The sequence below is a fragment of the Gracilinanus agilis genome, chromosome 4 (assembly GCF_016433145.1).
Source record: "Gracilinanus agilis isolate LMUSP501 chromosome 4, AgileGrace, whole genome shotgun sequence".
In the NCBI taxonomy this organism is placed as follows: Eukaryota; Metazoa; Chordata; class Mammalia; order Didelphimorphia; family Didelphidae; genus Gracilinanus; species Gracilinanus agilis.
Window position 1 is genome coordinate 39,705,725 of NC_058133.1, and position 20,410 is coordinate 39,726,134.

General features: G+C 38.3%; 1 pseudogene; it reads right to left on the minus strand.

Moving 5' to 3' along the window:
• Positions 1 to 5,135: 5,135 nt before the first annotated feature.
• On the minus strand, positions 5,136 to 7,067 carry LOC123245847 (annotated as a pseudogene).
• Positions 7,068 to 20,410: the final 13,343 nt, after the last annotated feature.

Sequence of the window (20,410 nt, forward strand, 5' to 3'; positions counted from 1 at the left end):
CTAAACAGGCCTTTGGAATTTATTAATCACCTACTATGTACCAGAAACCCCTAAAGTGGGACAGGGAATCTTCTCTGAAGATTTGTACAGTCAGAGAAAGTGAGGTACACCAGAGCTAGGACTAGATCTAGTTTAGGTCGATGACTGGTACTTTTTTGTACAATAAGGAAAAATGGAGATGAGTAAGAAAACATATTGGAAGCTAACCATGGCAGGTAAAATAGCCACATCTATGAGAAAAATTCAAACCCCATTAAGTGATACCATGATGACAATGGGTAAAATAAATAATTCGTTTTCCATGAAATGAAAATTTTGCACCTATAAAATTAATACAGTTAGCAGAATAAGTAAAGATTTTAAATGGGGAAGAAGTCCTTGTTACAGATTTCTCTGATCAATAGTCCCTGACTCTTACCTGAAGTGAGACAACGTTATACTCCTTTCCCTCCTTTTCCTATAATCAAAGCAAAGTGATGTAATAATTCAGGCCCCAGAAGTTTGAATGTATATAACAAGCAAATATGTTCTACTGTTTACTTAAGAAACTACCCACTCCAAGTGATGTTTCAATGAAAGTTAATTTGAACCTCTTATAAATTAATTTATTTGTATAATTTCTGAACATCAATTGGAATAACTAATTACAGATATAAAGAAACAAACAATACCCTAGATTTATAATATGGGGTTGAGTTTTTGTTTTATCCATATGGGAAATGAATCTGATTTTTGGGTAAAAGTCATTTCACTAAATATAAACTATATATATAATTTTGATTTTTAAACCTTTTTTTACTTAAAAAAACATCATATTTTTCCCCAAATTTTTAATTTTCTTATTGATTTTTCTTTTATTTTTTATAGAATAATTGACTTTTTTCACTTTTTTCTCAAATTTTTTACTTAAAGAACATATAATCAATGTTAATCTTTTTTGATTTTACAATAATATAAATTTAATATTAATGCATACCCACAAACCATTAATCTATGGAAACATGCCATGAATTGGTAAATATTATGGGACTATAATTAATGATTCTGTCTGATTCTGGGAGAAGGGAACAACAGAGCCACGAGGTCAAGGAGACCACCAAGTCCAATGCGATCGGTGAGAAACTGCACAGTGCCTAGCACCACAAGGTCAAAAAACACCATACCAAATCCAGGAAGGATTTACATAACTTTCTCATTCCAGTACTGAAGGATTTCAACTTAGTGTGGTGTTTGGGATTGCAGCTTTTCTGACATATGTTAGAGGCTGGACTTCCTTGAGCTTCATTCTGGTTAAGTACGAAAGATTGGCCATCATCCTGGCTCCAGTGCAGCAAATCAGACCAGGGAAAGATGCTTCCCTTTCTCACAAAAAATTTTGTCCTTCTCTTTCTCTTATAAGTGTGGCAACTTTCTGTAGTCCTGGCTTCTGATTGGGTAATTGCACAATTCCTTAAATCACTTTACTTGGGCCTTGATTCAAGGACCTGCTATAAGTTTATTTTTTCCTACATTTTTGCACATAAGACTTTGTTATTTTGCATTTCATTCACAACTTATTTTTTCTTTCTTTTAGTTGGATTTTTAAAATTTGTTTTTGACAATTGATTCACACAACCCCAAAACTCAGCCATGTATCCTTAGCTGATCTGGATGTTAGTCTTAACCATCTTCAGAGGAGAATGTATGTTTTATAATCATAATTTAAAGTTTAAATTCTTTTGAGAGTAATTTCAGGATAAGAAATTTTCCATCTCCCCAGAATCCATAGAACAAACCTGTTTGAAGAAGACACCATGAAGATACCTGCAGAGACTTACACTGCATCAAGAAGATCCAAAATGAACTTTGGGGTGCAGTTGCTTGAACTATGGGGAATCAAATGCATTTGTTTTGAATGTACACTCTTATGCCAAAGGGAACTACACCCAATTGGCTTTTTGTCAATGCACCTAGCAATCATTGGATCATTGGTTTTGTTCTTTTTTCTTTTTATCTCCTAATTTGTGTAACTTTAAAGTTTCCCTTGGCCTTCATAAGAGAAATTCACACAGCCTAACAGGTGGATGCCTTTTTCAATTTAAACAAAAAGGGTGAATATTAAAATTCAAATTGAGGTACAATCCCTGCATTTAAAACAAAAATGGAAGACATGTAGAGATCCACAAATAAACAGTTTAATCTGTAAATCCTACCAGATCCAGCTCTAGCTGATGATTATAACTAACTGATGATGGGTGGTTTAGTGGATTGAGAGTCAGATCTTGAGACAGGAGGTCCTAAATTCAAACCTGGCCTCAGACACTTCCTGGCTGAGTGACTCTGGGCATGTCACTTGACCCTCATTATCTAGTCCTTACTGCTTTGCTCTTCTGCCTTGGGACCAATATACAATATTAATTCTAAGAAGGACAGTAAGGGCTAAAAAAAACCAAAGGAAGTGTTTATGATAGAGAAATGTGAGGGGTTTGTATATGTCTTTAGCTTCTGTCATTTTTTCTTCCAGAACCAAGCTTTCCATTCTCCCAGAAGATGTGTCATGTCTCAAAGGAGTTTGTCAACTTGATTCATACAGGAAAGACCAAATGGGTGAAGAACGTCTATCGTCCAAGTTTCAACATACATCTTAATGGATACTATAGAGAACTTATGTAATAGAATGTGTATCTGAAACAGACAATACACGTGACCAGTAAGTGTAGCTCAGAGTGAAAAACAAGGAGCACAACAAGCTGGATTGTCTTGAAAAAATAGCAAAAGGCTCTTACTGACTGCAGACTTTCCATCACAAGAAAGACAAATCTTACCATTGTTGCCATGACAATAAGGCCTGGAAAATTAATGCCTTGAAAGAATCACCCAGAACATTATTCAGACGACATTGGAAAGGCATTTGGTGTGACTGAGTTCTGATTCTACTTTTCCTCAGGCAGGATAAATGGTGCCTCTAAGAAATTCTCTGAAGTGTTATTAAGTTTAGTCTATGATGTTTCAAGTCTGTTTTTTCACTATCACTTCTTTTTATCTAACTCTTTTCTCCTTGTTTATTTTCAGAGAGAAATCTCTTAATCATCTCTTTGTTGTCATTTTCTAGTTGTGTTCCTTCATTGCTGTCTTATGTATCTATGTCTGAGCATTTGAGAAATAAATAATTTGTTCAGATTTTGTTTTTGGTTTTGTTTTCTTGGAATGCCTGACATTCTTTTAATTGAAGGACCATCTATTTTCATTAATGGTTAAGCTCAGGTTAGTCAGTTTAGGTTACATCTTCAGCTCTTTTGACCTTTGGAACAAATTATTCCATTCCCTCCATAGTTTAACCATTATGTGTCTTGGTATTGGCAGCATTTTTTCTTTCCTGTAAGTGATATGTGGCTTCTTTTGATTAGCACTTTCTTTTCTGGTTTCTCAAGTTCTAGTCATGCTTCTTTTATTATCCCTTGCATTGTGATATTCATAGTTTTTGACTTATCTTCTTCTGAGAGATTTATAATCCTTAAGTTATCTATCCAAAATTGGTCTTCAAAACAATAAGTTCTTCTTTTATGATGATAATATTTTCTTTTGGTTTTAATCATTCATTTATTTATTTGCTTTTGTCATTCCAAGTTGTCCTTCACTTTTTTATATTTGTTTTTTCAGTTGTTCTTTTTTTTTTTTTTGCCTCCTTTGGTGAGACATTACTAACCTTCCTTAGAGGCAGCTAGGTGATGTAGTATGTAGAGTACTAGACCCTGAGTCAGGAACATCTGACTTCAAATCCTGCTTCAGAAACCTAGTACCACAGGTACATGTGACTATGGGAAAATCTCACCACCTTTGTCTGTCTCAGTTTCCTCATCTGTGAAATATAGATAATAATAGCATATTCCTTGCTAGGTTATTGTATGACTAAAATGAGATATTTCTCATTTCCCTTCTATTATTCAAAACAGAGTGTGTGTGTGTGTGTGTGTGTGTGTATTTATGTATGTGTGTGTGTGTGATTTCAAAGAACTGCAAAAAACTACTATTGAAATGGCTAAAGAGATTCCTGGCATATAAATGTATTTGAATGGTACTATGATTGAAAAATGAATTTGACAAGTTCATAAAAACATGGGAAGACATATAAACTTATCTAGAGTTATATAAACAGAATGGCAAGAATGATTTACACAATGACTAAAATAACATAAATGGAAACAAAACAAAATTACTGAGGATCTGTATCCCTACTTTACTTTAATTGTGTTCTTTTGCCATGTTGACTGTGAAACATTAACAACTACTCTCTGAGACTGAGTATGCAAGCAGCTGTCAACTCATCTGATTCTATTATTGTTCATTCCATATCTCCCTATCATATTTATTTATTATTTTTTTCCACTTAAAAGAACTGTATTCCCCAGGGCAAATGGGTATGTGAAGAAGCCTCCAAAAGAGGCAGAACATTCAGTTAGGATAGTAGAAAAGTTGATCAATCAGGAAACAAGAGGTATAAGCCCCAAATCAGAGGGAAGGAGGTATCCACCAGCCTGGTCAGTGCACTTTGCTTTTGCTTCTGATGGTCAGAGCCTGCCCTATCTCTACTCATTCCTGTAGAGTGTGATAGAAACTTTCCCTATCAGTCCAATGGGGCCTACTAAACCCTTTAGCAAAACAGGAAAATCTTCCACTAGTGGGAGTTCCTGGAGACCATGGCTTCTCTTGACCTCTGGAGAACTCTCTGTCTTGTGCAGACTATGTTGAAGTTGGGGCTAGGTCATTAGCAACTTGACACCAAGGTCCTGTGTTGGGGGCGGGGATAGAGTCTTAGGTTAAACCAGTCTCCAAAAAGTTCTCTTTTAATCTCCCTGAAGAAGGCCTCCTTCCCTGGGGACACTGTATTGGCTCCTCTTATATTTTAGATGATTTTATGCTAAGGACATGAAGAAGGGCCAACAATAATGAAAAATAACAAGATGGCCAATGACTGGAAATCATGGTGCCAGCTATCCTGTAGGGTGCATCATGTGGTAAGATGGTCCTTTGGCACTCAGACATCCCCACTGGAATGGATACAGGAGTGCTCTTGGTCTGCAGGAGAGAGGGGTTGATGTGTTTGCCTCATGAGTAGAGGGTGAATCAGAGACAGTGGATTCTGTTCTTCTTCCATGTCACAGTGATGTCTCTTGCAGTATGAAGGCATGACCATGGTCCCCTTGGATGTGGCCTTGCTCAGGCATTACCACCACTTCCTCTTCCCCACAGCTAGTCAGCATTCCATTACTCATCTTCTCTGGTACTGTATCTATCTCATAGGAGAGGTCTTGGTTATAACCCTGACAGGGCAAGTGGTTCGGACAGGAGATGGGCAGGAGGGCAAATAGTCATGGCAACACTGGATAAATTGTCTGAGGGTTTTGGGGGCTGGCCCCTCGTTCCACCAGTGAGAAAGACTGACAAGCAGTCCCATGATGATGACTGTGGTGGAACTATGTGCACTATACCATAAATGGGACAGGTTATAGAACTGTTGTATTCCTGTGGGATGGTATACTATGAAGGGCATCAGTGTGGTCACAGTGACAATTGTCGTGTTTCTATAAGAGGGGAAGCCAGTGCTGTTGGGTGGTGGAACCATTGTCTTTGAGGTCATGTTGCTCACTATATTCCCAATGCCAATCCAGAAGGCCATGATGAGTCCAGCCAGAAGACCTAACACTGCACTAGTTGAATTGGCACAAGGAAAGAAAATGCCAAGACAGAATAGTCCAAGCAGAGGTCCCCCAATCATCCCAAAGATGCTTATTGCTGCCTGCAGCACAGGCCCCATTAAGGAGGAGATGTAGGCTATTCCCAGACATATCAGACCATAGGCTACAGCAAGGTCTTTGGAAATCAAGGTGGCCCGCTCCTCTGAGATTTCAGGGAAGTGGGGCCAGATCAGATCTTCTATTGTGACTGTTGCAAGTGAATTAAAAGCTGAGGAGATTGTGCTGAGAGAACCAATGAAGAGACAGGCAACAAAGAGCCCAGGCAAGCCCGGAAGCCCCCCCAGGATGTCTATCACAAAGTGTAGGACCATCTGGTCAGAGGAGATCTGAGCTTGTTCTGGACTCAGGGGGTAGTCGAGGTAATAGACAAACATGACGAGACCAATGAGGGAGCCAGTGCAGAGTGTCATCTGCTGGCAGGGGAATACTGCATAGCAGGAAAGAATAGCAGCCCTTTCGGTGTGGGAACTGAGGTAGTGCTGCGCCTGGGCCTGGTTTGCTCCATATAAGGAAAGCATCATAAATATCCCCCCAGATAGCTAGCGTCCAGAAAGTATACCGTACAAATGGGTTTGATTCAGGTCAATCCCAGAGATATGGCCATGCTGTGAAGCCACACCCCAAACACGCCCCAAGCTGCCCACTTTGGCAGCCCCAATAATGACAATGACTATCAGTCCCAGGAACATGACCAATGTCTGGAACACATCTGTCCAAATGACTGCTTTCAGCCCATCCAGACTAGTAGAGATAGTACAGATGATGCCTAGAGCCAGCACCGAGCCCCACAGATCAAAGCCGGTCACTGCATTGAGTGCCAAGGCTGGGGCATACTGATCATCACCCATATAGATCACCATTTGAAAGATGAATGTTAGAGTTCCACACAGTCGAACGGTCTTAGTGAATCGAAGTTCCAAGTACTCACAGGCCCTGGAGATATTCAGTCGGTAGAAGATGGATATGACGATATGGGCTGGCACCAGCAGACCTATTATGTAGGAGCAGCCTAGGAACCAATACTTGGTGCCAAAATGGTAAATCTCCCCAGGGACTCCCAGGACGACCCCAGCTGACTGAAAGGTGGCAAGAAGAGAGAGTGCCACAGGTAGGGAGCCCATGCTTCGGTTAGTCAACAAGGAACTAGCAAACTGTGTTCTGACCTTTGCCTTGACTTGCATAGTACAGCCTGATTGCAAGTGATAACACCAACAACAATATACATACCCCATAGTCCACAAGGGTGCATTCAGGTGGGGATTTTGCACGATTTGCCGTTGAAAGGGCTAAGATGGGTGGACTTATCCCCGAATACAAGTCTCTGATGCTCATCCTCTGTACCTGGGTTTCCCTTACAGATTCTGCAATGCTTTCTAGTCGTGCAAAGGCAAAAGATGAATTGCAACTACAACTTAGTGCCTAATCACTCTCCTCGCTGTTCTCCTTTTCTGTCACATGGCATGGTAGAAGCCAAGCTCCTCGGCTTAGGCCAATGCTAAGAAGTCCCCTCCATCTCTTTCCAGCTCCTCATCATTAACTTTTCTCTATCCTGCACTCTCTTTACTTCCTTGCTTTCCGAGTCATAATGTTCCTCTTCTACTTTGAGTAGATATCCGTACCTCTCTGGACCCACCTCCACCCCACCTCAGGTTGCCCCACTAGCAGACACCCCTCCCCATTATATTTAAAAGAACATTATGAGATACTTTATCAAAAGTTTTACTAAAATCTAAATAAATCACACCCCTAGAGCTGAGATCATCTATGGGTTTAGCAATTGTATCCACAAAAGTGTGTCTGGTACGATTTGCCCTTGAAGAAGTCATTTTGTCTCCTTGTTGAAAAAAAAAAATAGACTGTTGCCTTTTCTAGGTGTTCATGAGCCATTTCCTTGATTTGTCCTAGAATTTTCAGGAACTGAAATTAATCCCTAATTCCTGAACAATACTCAGCTTGAGCAACATTTTCTACAAGAATTTGTCCCCCACCTTGCAGCTGTTAATGCTTTCCTTATCTCATATTTCTTTTGTAGTTATGTTCTGGATCAGCTTATCTATGTATGTTTTGACTTTTCCAGGGAATTATATTAACTACAGCTAAATTTATATAAAATTTTAAGGTTTGTACAACATTATATAAATCATATTTCTATTTTATCCTCACAATAATCCTGGGAGGTAGGTGCTATAATTATCCACATATTATAGATCAGAAAACCGAGTCAGAAGTCTATTTTTTTAAAAATAATTTTTTATTTTTAGAAAAATTTTCCATGGTTACATAAGTCATGCTTTTACTTTCCCCTTCACCCCCTCAGCCCCCCGCCCACCTCCACTGTAGCTAATTCGCATTTACACTGGTTTTAATATGTGTGGTCAGTCGAGACTTATTTACACATTATTGATAGTTACATGGGTGTGGTCTTTTCAGGTCTACATCCCCAATCATGTCTTCATCAACCCAAGTGTCCAAGCAGTTGTTTTTCTTCTGTGTTTCTACTCCTGTAGTTCTTCCTCTGAATGTGGTAGTGTTTCTTTCCATAAATCCCTCTGAATTGTCTTGGGTCATTGCATTGCTGCTAGTACAGACGTCCATTACATTCGATTTTACCATAGTATATCAGTCTCTGTGTACAATGTTCTTCTGGCTCTGCTCCTTTCACTCTGCATCAGTTCCTGGAGGTCTTTCCAGTTCACATGGAATTCCTCCAGTTTATTATTCCTTTTAGCACAATAGTATTCCATCACCAACATATACCACAATTTGTTCAGCCATTCCTCAATTGAAGGGCATACCCTTGCTTTCCAGTTTTTTGCCACCACAAAGAGCACAGCTATAAATATTTTTGTGCAATAGTACTGGCTAAGAGATAGAAGGGAGGATCAGTGGAATAGACTTGGGGTAAGTGACGTCAGCAAGACAGTGTATGATAAACCCAAAGAGCCCAACTTTTGGGACAAAAATCCACTATTTGACAAAAACTGCTGGGAAAATTGGAGAACAATATGAGAGAGATTAGGTTTAGACCAACATCTCACACCATACACCAAGATAAATTCAGAATGGGTGAAAGACTTAAATATAAAGAAGGAAACTGTAAGTAAATTAGGTGAACACAGAATAGTATATTTGTCAGATGTCTGGGAAAGGAAAGATTTTAAAACCAAACAAGAGTTAGAGAAAATTACAAAATGTAAAATAAATAATTTTGATTATATTAAGTTAAAAAGGTTTTGTACAAAGAAAAACAATGCAACCAAAATCAGAAGGGAAACAACAAACTGGGAAAAAATCTTTATAACAAAAAATTCTGACAGAGGTCTAATTACTCAAATATACAAGGAGCTAAATCAATTGTATAAAAAAATCAAGCCATTCCCCAATTAATAAATGGGCAAGGGACATGAATAGGCAATTTTCAGATAAAGAAATCAAAACTATCAATAAGCACATGAGAAAGTGTTCTAAATCTCTAATAATTAAAGAAATGCAAATCAAAACAACTCTGAGGTATCACCTCACACCTAGCAGATTGGCTGAAATGATAGCAGGGGAGAGTGGTGAATGTTGGAGGGGATGTGGTAAAATTGGGACGTTAATGCACTGCTGGTGGAGTTGTGAACTGATCCAACCATTCTGGAGGGCAATTTGGAACTATGCCCAAAGAGAGATAAAAGAATGCCTGCCCTTTGATCTAGCCATACCATTGCTGGGATTGTACCCCAAAGAGATCAGAGATAAACAGACTTGCACAAAATATTTATAGCTGCACTCTTTGTGGTGGCAAAAAACTAAAAGTCTATTTTTTTAAACCCTTACCTTCACTAAGACAGAAGAGTGGTAAGGACTAGGTAATTGAGGTTGAGTGACTTGCCCAGGTCACACTAGCTAGGAAGTATCTGAGATCAGATCTACCTCTGGACCTTCTGTCTCCAGGTCTGGCTCTCTATCTTCTGTGTGCTTCCTAACTGCTTTGTCAGAACACTCTTAAATGCACTGCTCAAACTTACACAACTAGTAAATATCATAAATTAGTTTTAAATTCATGTCTTCCTGACTCCAGATTCAAGGCTTAATCCATCAAGTCACCTAGTTTTTGTCTTATTGTTATGTGCCTGAAATTAGTGACTCTACAATATCTGTCACATGTGTTCTCTTCTTACTTATCACCCCCTAAACTCAAGCCTTCATAATCTCATTTTTATCTTTACCCCTTGACTCAGTGCTTGATATGTTTTAGTTGTTGTTTAGATGTGTCTGACTTCACAGGTTCATGGATTTGTCCATGGGGTTTTGTTGGCAAAGATACTAGAGTGGTTTGCCATTTTCTTTCCTCCAGTGTTCTTATTTTACATTTGAGGAACCGAGACAAAGAAGGATTAAGAGACTTGTTCAGGGTCACACAGTTAGTAAGTGTCTATGGCCAGATTTGAACTCAGGTTTTCCTAATTCCAAGCCCAGTGATTGTTAAAAAGAATAGAGAATGATGATGATTGAGATATGTATGTGAATGTAGTATGTCTATGATCTGATCTCTGATCTGAGATCAGATCTTTGTTTCTTTCTTTCTCTGTCTCCTCTCTTATTATTACTATTCCCTATAGATTTTCCTTCTAGATATTACAAGATGGCTGGTATGTGGATCTTAGGGATAGTATGGATGAAGGAGGGATTAGAGCCCCAAGACCTAAGCCAACTGCAGTTGGTGAAGGAGGAACACCCACTCCTCTCAAACTAGCTGTGGCTGTAATTTATCCCTCTTCTCTCTGACAGGTTTGTTTGGTTAAACTTGTCACTGACTTCTTTCTAACAGTTGCCCAGGTTGGGACCCCTTGAGAGGTTAGGTGGATGGTTAACCTCTCTTGGCCCGAGCTGAGATTGCATTAATTGTTAATAGGCTATTGATTGGCTTTGGAAAGGATTGATATCTGACTGGGTAATTGATCCTCCCTTCCTAAGGGTTGTGATAGAAGAACCACTCAGGAAGGTACTTTCTGTTAAATCACTGTATTATCTCTTGATGGGGAAAGGATAACAAGGTACTAGGTTTGGGGTTAGAAACCCTATTGGCCACATCCAAGCCAGAGAATAGGGAAGGCTATTGATGTAGATATGGATTGATGATTTGTGTATTCTCTCAGCTCTACTACAAATGATATTGATGGTTCTCTAGCTCTCTCAGTCAAGCACAGGATATAGGTTTAGGTTCAGGCCTATCCTCTTCTTCTACTCTTCAACCACCCTTCACCTCCCTCTCCCAGTTCTTGATCCAAAAATGTTTGCTCAAGTCCCAGCTCTGAGTTCTGAGACTTCTCAACTGTAGTTCTTAGAGGGTATTTATAGGATAGCAACTAATGTTTGCCCCTGGCTCATGGCATCTGGGAACATTCCAAACTCTCAACTGCCATCCCTGTCAGTCAAGGTGGCATCCAACTTATCCCAGATAATGATTTTAGCATAAATGCCATTTTGTTTTATGGAAATTTCAACCTGTAAATTTCCTGCTGATCTTCTTCATTGTTGGATTTCTACTCTATGCTTAACTAAACTTATGAATTCCTATTGCTCTAACTATCCTTCCCCAAATAATAAATCCTATCTTCACTAATGTCCTAGTCTATCTATGCTTATCTTATGCTAAGGTCAAAGGCTTGGGATAGTTTTTCTAGGAGAGTGTGGGGTTTGAATACATTGCTTTCCATAAGTTTTGGGAACGTTCTCAATCTCTCAACTGCAACTAAGGTTTGCCCCTGGATCATGGCATTTGGGAACATTCCAAACTCTCAACTGCCATCCCTGGTCAGTCAAGGTGGCATCCAACTCATCCCAGATAATGATTTTAACATGCTCTATCCACTGTACCACTAAGCTGCTCAATATGTGGTAGATAATAAATACTGGTTGGTTGATTGATAGGTTCAGTTTGTCTTTGTGTTTATATTTGTTATCCATTCAAAGTGGCAGAACAATTCAGTTTGTTCTCCATTCCCCTGATTTTGTAGATTATATTATTTGAGACTGTTAGGAATTAGAAGTGATTTTCAGGGCACAGCTCAGCAAAGTTGAGATAAGGGCTCATCTTTCAACCTTGCCATATTTGGTCATGACATTGGTAGGACCAATGCTTTGTATAAATTATTTGACATCTGAGTCTACTCTTCAATGATTAAGGTGACATAGGAGAGATTGTGGTCCTGAAGAGGAATATTTTTATTTCTGTTTCTCTTTCTGCCATATCTTTTTAAATTGTTAAAAAATTAATTTTTCCCCATGGTTACATGATTTTTCTTATCTTCCTCCCCTTTTCCCCCTTCCCTCCCAGAGTTCATAAGCAGTTTCACTGGGTTATACATATATTATCACTTATATCCTATTTCCATATCATTCATTTTTGTAATAGTACAGTAATCTTTTAAAAACCAAAACCCCAAATCATATACCCATTGTTATATTGAATCTCTGGGAGCTTGAAGTTCACTCGATGATTGACAGATAGATCAGTTGGATGTCAGAATGTTCCCAGAGAGGCATGCAGACTCAGGAGAGGACCCTGGCAGAGGTTCTTGGGTCTTTATCTGTCCCTGAGGCTGGAGATCAGTGTGGATCCTGGCCTTTGGGGAAAATAGAGACTTGCAAACTCAACACTGCAAGCTCCTCCTGTGTTTCCTGTACTTTCATCAATCTGTATCATACCACTGTTTCTACTGCCTCTAGATATTAAGAAGTAAATCATCTTAGTCATCTAGGTTTTCCAGGGCCCAGGAGGGATCCGGGAAGTGGGCAGGAGAAGAAGAGGGTGGATAAAGGGTGGATATTTCAACTGATTAGGCTTACCATCTACTGAAAAAGAAACAAAGTTTTACAGCAGTTTGCCTGTTCTGGTGTAGCCCTGGCCAGGCTGTACCAGAGAGAAGCTATCATCTTGATTCCTTCATTTGCCTGCAGTTAGAGATTCATTAGTATCAACTTAAAGTAGGTCTCCCATTTCCTCTATTCCACACCATTATCCTTCCGTGCCAAATATATTCAAAGTTTAAAGTACCTTCCTGAATTGGTTTCCAAAGCTTATTTGGGAAGGGAGTCACGCAGTCAGATTACCGTTACCTCAGCTGAAGAGCCCAATAATTAATATCAATTAACCCCAGGTGGGGCTTGAAGGGAATAACATACATTGACCTAAAGGATCCTGCCTGGGCAATAGTTATAAAGGAGAAGTGTCATCCTATCCTCTCTCTGTACACCATCTTCATATACATCCAATAGATAGTAGTACCTCCTTTTAATATAACACCATATAAACAAGTGAAAAATCATGTTTTCTTCCAGATTTTTACACCCACCATTTTTTCTCCAGATGTGGATAGCATTCTTTCTCATAAGTCCCTCAGCATCATTCTGGATCATTGCATTGCTTTTAGTAGCAGAGTGAATCACATTTGATTGTCCCACAATATTGTAGTTACTGTGTATAATATTCTCCTGGTTCTGCTTATTTCACTCTGCATCATTTCATGCAGGTCTTTCTAGTTCTTATAGAAATCAAGCAGTTGATCATCATTCCTTATAGCAAAATAGTATTCCCTCACCATCATATATGACAATTTGTTCCGCAATTCCTCAATTGAGGTTCACAACCACATTTTCCAATTTTTTGCCACCACAAAAAGTATGCTTATGAATATTTTTGTACAAAACAGAATTTGGACTCATGGACTTTTGTTTTATTTTGTTTATTTTTACCTTTTTTGGGAGACCATGGAGACATGGGAAATTACTTTATCTGTGATGCATATTTTCTATTTTGAAGATTTTGAGAGGTCAGAGAAAATGTCTGATCCTTTCTCATTTTATAAATCTTTTTGGGATACAAACCCAGTAGTGGTATTGCTGGATCAAAGGACAGGCATTCTTTAAAGCCCTTGGCATAATTCCAAATTGCCTTCAAGAATGGTTGGATCAGTTCACAACTTCACCACCAATGCATTAGTGTCCCAATTTTGTCACATCCCTCCAATGTTTATTATTTTCCTTTACTGTCACATTGTCCACCATATCTTTGATATAAATAAACATTTTTCAAATCTAATTATAAAAATGGGTTTGATGGAATTGGAGTACTAGTCACCAGTGACTAGCTATAGAGAAACCATATCAGAATGGCTCAGAGTACCTTTAGGACCTGGAGACACACAGTTGACCTTATTCTGGGATGGTGAAGTTACATTTTTAAAAATGGCTTTAAAAAAGAAGGCCAACCAGCAATGGCTGCCTGAGCAAAACTCCATATCCTGAAGCCAGGATCTCCATGGTGTTGAAAGGAGTGAAGAGAGTCTGGAGTGTGGGTTGTGTTTTGTGGTGAGACTGTATGTTGGGATGTGGGGATGGCTTGTGTAGACTCACTGTTGGCAGCAGTATGGACCATGGGGAAGGGTGCTGAGTGAGCTCAGGGTAGGTGTCAAATCATGGACTTTTATTTTGTTTTGTTTGTTTTTACCTTTTTTTGGGAGACAGTGGAGACATGGGAAATTCATCTGTGATGCATAATTTCTGTTTTGGAAATGTTTGAGAGGTCAGAGAAAATGTCTAATCCTTGATCTTGTTGTTGACCTGACCTCACAATTGCCTTTAAGACACATTTCATTCAGAATTGTTTTCCTGTCCATAGTTTTCCTGTCCTGAGTCTTAGAAAAATCGAACACTCTATTTACTATTAATTGTTGTACAGTATGATTTAAGAGAAAAATATTTAGATCATTGATCCATTTGGAAATTATTACAGCAGGTAGAATGGATACTGTCTCTGTTAATCATCAAATTATTATCCAGTCTTCTTAAGAGATTTTGTTGAAAAATAAATTCTTTTTCCATAGATTTTGTTATTGTTGTGGATTTGTCCCAGGAAGAGACCTCAGAGGTCATCTAGACCAACCTCCTCATTGTGAAGATAAAGAAACAGAACAGTTAGGTGGCTCTTGTAAAGTCACATAAAGATTGCATGGTAAAATCTGGGTTTGAATTCAGGTCCTATGGGTCCAAACCCATTACTGCTTCTCATCTATTAGACTTATCTATCCTAAAGGCAACTATAAAGCATAGTGGGTAAGAGCCCTGGTCTTAGAGTATGGAAAAAATGATTTCATGTTCTACTTCAGAGTGTTACCAACTGTGTGACCCTGGGCAAGTCACTTTCTCTCAGCCTCAATTTCCTCCTTTGTAAAGGTGTTTTAGTAATAGCAACTACTTTCCAGGCATCTTATGAGGACCAAATGGGAGAACATATTTTCTACATTTTGTGAACTAATGCTAGCTATTAGAATGGTCATAATTATCATAGCACTGAAGAATATTTAGCTTTTAATCTTATTTAATTTATTCCAATTATTTGATTACTTAATTTTTAAAGCATCTAAGGTGGCAAAGGGATTGGCGAGTTCCCAGCTTGGAAACAAGAAGACCTGAGTTAAAATCCTGCATCAGAAGCTCAGGCACTCCTGTGGCTTCCTATTGATTTTCTATCATCAGACTTCTGAAGACAGTGTAAAGTTTATATAATATTGGATTGTGAGGAAGCAAAGTTTCCCCTCTTTTTAAAATCTCTGTTTCAAAGGTAAAATCTCCTCTCCTATAGGGGATTGAGGATAAATATTTATTGAGCACCTAGTGTGTACATAGGTCTGGGACATCCAAGATAATCCTTGCTCATAACTCGGTTGTAACGTACTACCTGTGTGACCCAATGCCAGTCATTTAGCCTCCCTCAGCTTTACTTTCCCCATCTATCAAGTGGGGATAACAAGACTACCTTGTTCACAGGGATGTGGTGAGGATCAAATGTGATAATCTAAATAAAATGTTTTGGAAACTGAAATAAATGGCAGCTGTGATGAAGATGAAGGCATGCACTTGAGATATGGAGGTTTCCTTTTTCTTTGTCATTTCCTAGGGTTGGGTTTTATTTAAGTTCACAAGGACTGACTCCATATAATGCTTCTTAATACTGGTCCCAGCAGTGACTATCTGGCAGCTTTCTTTGTTTGCCTTTGCCCCTATTCTGTCTTTTTGTCAGAGTGCTAACAGTTTAGAATCAGCCCCAGCCGTCTTGTTAAAAAAACAGGCAAAGTGCTTGAAATTCTTCCTTGGCCATGATCTGGATCACATCCAAATACTCTCTTCACCCTTGGTGTCTTCATCAGAATGCCTGTCGAGGGCCCCATTCCCTCCAGAGAGAAAGACTTTTTGAGTTCAAGTTAAGGACAGTTTACAACTAACTGGACTTTTTGCCAACTCTGAGCAGACTGAAACTAAAGCTGGTTGGATTCTAGGAAATCAGCTTATTTCTGTGCTCTGTGTATGTGACTGACCCAGAATGCCTTCAGTGCAGACAATTTCTCTTCCCATCTATATCAATAATTTCCCCATTGGGCAAGAAACCAGGGTAAACAAGCTAATCAAAGTCTTATTAATACTTTTTTGTCTTTTCCCTAAGATGTTATATCATGAGTAAGAACATATGTCTTTTAGGTAAAGACAACAGAGAATAATCAGTGTTCTCATTATTATTTTGTGTTCCTCCCAGGTTATGTTAGGATTAGATCCTGGGCAGTATCATCCTCCTGAGGGGGGATTGTAAAATTATCATAAAAGTCTATTTTATGATTTTTTAAAACGCAATTTTAGGAAAAGATATTGTCAATGATCTGGACCAGGAAAGCAAATCCCCTGGAGTAGATACTGTAAGGACCATCATGATTCCAAATGGACTAAAAAGATGATGGCAATAGGGGATATTCACAGAAATCAAACACTACATCATAAGACTGAGTGAGCCTTTGGATATAATGAACTGAAACTTGGGGGACTGAGCCCTCCATCCACTTTTGTTCTTCCCAAATGCTGTTATTTTATCCAGATTGTAAAACTCTTATGCCAAAATGGGCATGCCTCCTAATAGCTCCTTATCAATGTGCCTATCAATAATTATTTTATATGTTAAGGAATATTCAAATTATAGTTAGACTCTCCAAGAAATGTATCTCTGTGCCCTTATGCACACAGGTTATATAATCTTGAAATGTATAGACATCAGCCATGGGATGACTCATTGGGGAGACTAGTATTTTAATCTCCCAAAGAATCAGAGGGAGGATTGTATGAATTTAAAATAAATCATACTCCTTTATTCTGTTTGAAAACCCATTCTTGGTTGATATTAGCCCCCTCCTTTGACTGGCTGTGCATGCATTCAATGACAGGATGCCAGAGGTGACTCCCTGTCTCCAGGAAAAGGCTGGCCCAGGTCCTGCATGACTTCATCTGGAAGACTTGTCTCTGACCTAGACTCAGGTCAAGTCTGTCTATATACAGTATACAGAGAATTTTTATCATAACTTCATATAGCTACAATGTAGAGATGGTTAAATATAAGAAAAACTATCAGATTTATTGACTGTATTGATGAAAAAACCAAGAGAAGCCATATAGTAAAGAATTGGAAACAGAGGCTAAACAAGTTGTAGTATATGATTGTAATGGAATACTACTGTGTCATAAGAAATAAATAGGAATTTCAGAAAAACTTGGAAAGTGTTGTATAAACTGATGCAGAGCAAAGTGAGCAGAATGGAGAGAACATTGTATACAGTAATAATATTGTATGATGATTAATTTTGAATGACTTAACCATTATCAGCAATGCAAAGATCCAAGACAACTTCTTGCTGAGACTCATGATGAGAAATGTTTTCTACCCTGATAGAAGGAAGTGAAAGATTCTGAATGCAGATAAAAGCATACCATTTTCACTTTATTTCCTTCATGAGTTTCTTCTTGTATGTGCAACATATGTCTTCCTTGACAATATGATCAATATGAAATATACATTGAGTGATAGGAAATGTATAATGTATATCAGATTACTTATTATCTGAGGGAAGGGGGAGAAGATGAAGGAAGGGAGAGAATTTGGATCACAAAATGTTAGAAAATATAAGTTAAAGATTTTCTACTTAATTGAATTTAAATGTGTATATATATATAAAGAAATGGAACCCTCCTGCAGAAAATGGGATTCATAAGCAATCTATTTGATCTTTGACTTAATGTCAGCCTCATCTTGGGCATTTTGGTCAACTTTCTCTTTTGGCCCATCAATTTCCAGAATCATTCAAGAAGTTTTTGGTATGATGAAAGTAGGAGGACCCTGTTATAGATCTTTACAGTTAATATGGCTTGGCCTCCTTCCTTAAAGTGATCCCAGATTCCCTAGAGCCCCAGCCTCAGCCCAGGGACTCATTTCAGCTTGACCATGTAATGAAAAATCAAAGCCCAATAACAACCAAACACCTGCAAATTCCATGTTCTCATGTTTAACAATCATAGATAGAACAATTGTGTAGCCTGGTGAAGGGGTGGTACATGTGAAAACATATAAAGCATTCACCCCAAGTGACATGGAAGTGCTGAAGAGATGTTTTCCAAAATTTTTGGAAAAACCTTTCAAAAGTATAAGAGAATTAAAGAGGGTGTTCACACTATTTAATCCCAGTTTCAATGACGTTGAAATTCTTTTAGGGGAATTTTACTCTTCCTCAGAAAAGGAAAAATTCCTCAACAAAACAAGAATGAAACCGAATTTAGAATTTTGGCCATTGGTCCACCAGGACTTAGATTTTACCCAATATGCAAATCTTAGGTACCTGATCCAATGTAGAACTGATCTGTTAGAAGCTATGAGAACCCATGCAAAAAGATCAAATTCGTGGCAAAAATTTGAGAAATTAAGACAGGGAGAAGAGGAACATCCTAGTAGTTTCCTTGATAGAGTAATAGAGGCAGCCAAGACAATCCTGTGATTACGTGATACACATGCCCAGGATACCTTAGAACATATCCGTAGGCAGTTTGTAAAGGGAACATCAATCCCAATCCAAAATTACTTTAGGCAAAATTGTCCACAGTGGAAATCACTGCCACTGGAGAATGTAAGATAGCATGCTTCCTACATCCATGATTCAAAGCAAAAGGAAGCAAGGATAGCAAGACAAACTGAATCAGACAAGGATGAAATCATAGCTGATTTGAGAAGGCAATTGAAACACACCAAAAGAGAAAAATAATTGGTGGAAATAAAAAAATTTGCCCTCCAAACTAGTAGGAGCCAAAATCAATACAGGTAACCTACAATTAACACCCAAAGACCAAAATAATTTTCCCCATGGTGCTTTCTTTGTGGACGTCCAGGTCATATTTTAAAATTTTGTAGATTTAGACAACAAATTGATTTTTCCAAAAATGACAATTATAATCAAAGAGACAGAGGTACTAGAAGGACCTATTACAACACAAAATGGCCCAAAAACAATAATGATACAAAGAGAAGTGAGGAAAACAAACATGATGGTTCATGCTGTAGCCATGCATGCAAGAAATTTAGCCAATCCCCATCCCAAGAAGAAATGGAAAGGTACAGACAGATGGGAACAAAGCCAAAATCACTATGAATCAGGTTCTTAATTCAAAAAGATCTAATCATTATAGTTTGGGTGTGAGAGTGTGTAGCTTGAGTGAGAAAAATAATATTGAAAAAGTGGGCAAAACAAAACAGGTGTCTAAAGCAAGCTACACAGAATATCAAGATATATCTGTGGTAGATAATCTAAAATGGAAGAAATAATGCAGATGCACAGAGAAATATATGGCGATAGTGAGGATAACTATATAAGGGATCAGCTTTCTCATTCCATCACAAAAATATTGAATGAGAAGCATAAGGATCGTAGAGGCACTTCCAAAAGCTTGCAATCTTATTCAAAGTCATCAAAACCTCGAACTCCTCTCTTTATTCGAAGTATAAAACAAAGGGGCAACTTGGATAAAGAACATTATGGTGAGGATTTACAATGTATCCAGAAAAGAATGCATTCAGTAACCTCAGGGGAGTTAAATGTCAGAATTCTATACCATTCATTTGCTTCAGACACAAAGTCACAGAAAGAGGTTAGAGAGGAAACAAATCAGTATGTTGGCAAAAACTTAGATTTAAAAGCACAACCCACTGAGTTGCAGGATGATAGCAGCTGTTTATGAAATTCCACATCCACCTTTCTCAACCCCTTAGCTGAAGAATTCCAACCAAAAGCATGGGGAAGGCAAACGGAGCAGTTGTTATCCCCAGTAACCAGTGTGACTAATAACAACAATAATGAAGCTTGGTCAGTGATTGAAGATAAAACACATCTGACTTCAATAACACAAACTTCAGGGCAAAATAGGGAACATCAGTCAGCTTTTAAGTCAGTAGTCATACCTGAGGTATTGAAGGGAACACAAACTATCTACCAAACATTCCCGGATACAACTAAAGGGAAAACTTCTGATTTGAGGCTTGACAGTTCTTTAGATGTCAGAGTGGATGGTGAATCAAATCAAGCCTCCATTTCTGCGGCCCTTAACAAAAGACAACATGAAGTTTGCACAACTTATGATGACTCTCCAGCTCTCGATGACAAAGAGAGATTGCTCTTTAAGCCTGCTTTCTGTATTTCTGATTCTGAACTTGACTTGCCTGATGGTGCTAAAGGAAGTTCTAGTTTAAATACAAATGACCACATGCAATACTGGATCGATAATAAGTTCAATTTGTAAAAAAAAAAAAAGTAGATTATTTAGAATTGATC